Raw genomic sequence first — 2,765 nt, forward strand, 5'->3', positions numbered from 1 at the left:
AATTTATTTTTATATTTATTTTATTTTTTAACACTGAATGTTTTGAAATTGGTTTTCATTGTTGCACATTTTCTTCCTCCTTTCTCTCCCTAATCCCCTAGCCCTCCTCACAATGCACCCCTTGTTCCAGATTATTGTCATACATATAATGCCTAATCATATATTCCTTTTAGACAGTTCTTCCCATTTTCTGATCTAATGTAGTATTCATAATCTATCCACTCTTTTTCCATTCTCTCCCAAGCCCCACCCCTGTATGTTCTATTTTATAACAGCAGTATCATATAGTATTTGTCCTTCTGTGACTGAGATATTTCACTCAGCAAAATGTCCTTCAGGATCTCCCAATGTTGTGTAATGTATTACGAGTTTGTTGTTTTTCAATGCTGCATAATATTCCATTGTGTGAATGTACCATAGTTTTCCTATCCATTAATTTGTTGAGGAGCTCTTGGGTTGCTTCCATTTCTTTGCTATTTTGAATAATACAGCAATAAACATGGGTGCGCATACATCTGTTTGAGTCTTGGCTCTGGTTTCTTTAGGATTCTCAGTAACGGTATTGCTGGGTCAAATGGTATTTATATTTCTAATTTTGAGAAAGTGCATGACCACCTTTCACAATGGCTATATATAACATATAACATTTCCATCAGCAGTTCCATAAAAGTTCCAATTTCCTCACAACCTTGCCAACTTTTGTGGTTTGCTCTCCTAACAAACTTTGCTATTGTTACTTGATTATGTTTTTAGAAACTTATACTTGACCAAGAACTAGCCCTCGGAACAGAGCGAGGAAACACTACACTACAGAGTTCAAAATCAGGAAAGAAGTGCATCAGGGATGCATCCTTGTCTCCATATCTTTTCAATCTATAATCAGAACAGATCATTCAGGAAGCTGGCCTTTATGAAAAGGAATGTGGTATCAGGACTGGAGGAAGACTCACCAACACCTACATTATGCAGATAACACAACCTTGCTTGCTGAAACTGAGAAGGACCTGAAGTCCTTGCTGCAGAAGAGCAAGGACTTTAGTCTTCACTATGGATTGAAGCTCAACATCAAGAAGACAAAATTCTCACCCACCACCGAGCCAACTGGCAGCACAGTGATAGATGGAAAAGAGATTGTGGCTCCACAATCAACACTCTTGGCACCAGCAGTTAGGAAATCAAAAGATGGATTGCACTAGGAAAATTTGCTGTCAGGGACCTATCCAAAGTGCTAGGTGCTCCTGATCCAAGCCATAGTCTTTGCAACTACTTGCTATGCAGCACAGAGCTGGACAATGACTTAGGATGACAGAAGAATAGATGAATAGAGTAGTGGTTCTCAAGAAGAGTCTTGAACATACCATGGACCTCCAAGAAAACAAATAGGTCTGTCTTGCAGACAGTGAAACCAAGTTTCTCCTTGGATGCTAGGATTTTGAAGCTCCATCTCACATACTTTGAGCATGTGGCCAGGAGGGGCAGTCCTTCCACCACACTTGAAAGAGTGGAGGGTCACTGCAGAAGAAGATGATCCCAGATGAGATGGATTGATACAGTAACTACAGAAATTGGGGTAGGTGTGTCGTAATCAATGAGACTGGCTCAGGACAGGGCAGGCTTCAGAGCTGCTGTACCTAGGGTCACTATGAGTTACAGGCGACTCAATGGCACATAACAACATTGTTGCTGGGTCATATTAGTTTTTAATATAATCATTATGTACATTTTGTTTTATAATATTAATTGCCAGCAGTTAATGTAATTAATGTCTAATCAACCCCTTATTGTGTATTTGCCTTTCTTGTACCCAACTTACCTATTTTTACTCCCCTCTCCCTCCTTCCCCATCCCTATTATTGCTCTAAGAGTATTTTTATCTGTGTATAAACCTTTCCTTGGCATTTACTAATTGTGATATATAATATTTGTCTTTTTGTGACACACTTAGGTTACACTTAGTTCATAATTTCCCCTAGATTTATCTATGTTATGCAATATTTCACAAATTCTTTATCAATATTCAGTGTTACATAATACTCCATCACATGAATGTTCAGGTTCTTTAGACTTTTATCTATTGATGGGCACTTAGGCTGTTACCAACTCTTTATTCTTGTAATAATGGTATAATAAACATGAGTGTGTGTGTTATGTCAGTTTGTGTTTATGTGATTTACAAAGTAACTATCATTTTATGTACCATTTTACGCACTTACCAACAAGACAGGAAAGCTCCAATCTCTTCTCACACTTGACAAAATTTGTTGTTTGGTGTCTTGTCAAATTTTACTACTCTTGTTGGTGGGTGATGATATAACATTGTTGTTTTGATTTATATCTCTCTAAATGGTAAGAAGCTGTGCTGCAATCCTGGATACACATGGTTCAAGTCCACCAGCTGCTCCATGGGAGAAGGATGGGCAATCTCCTCTCCTGCGATTAATCGCCTCTGAAAACCTACTGGAAGGTAGCTATTGGTCAGTTCTGATTTGAAGTCACATAACAACACCACCACCAACAATAGCTAATTACATTGATTTTCATTTGTATTTCTTTAATGTCTAACAATATGAAGCATCTTTTTTGTATGCTGCTTTGAAATTTATATATCCTTCAGTGATATCTATTTTATGGGGGTTTTGACCATTTTAAATTGTTGTTGTTGTTATGTGCTGTTGAGTCGCTTGCGACTCATAGCGACCCTATGTACAACAGCCCTAAACTCCACTCTGTCCTGTGCCAATCGCACCTTCTCCAATACACCCATC

The sequence above is a fragment of the Elephantulus edwardii genome, unplaced genomic scaffold (genome assembly GCF_000299155.1).
Source record: "Elephantulus edwardii isolate Elephantulus edwardi_28Jun2011 unplaced genomic scaffold, EleEdw1.0 scaffold00516, whole genome shotgun sequence".
In the NCBI taxonomy this organism is placed as follows: Eukaryota; Metazoa; Chordata; class Mammalia; order Macroscelidea; family Macroscelididae; genus Elephantulus; species Elephantulus edwardii.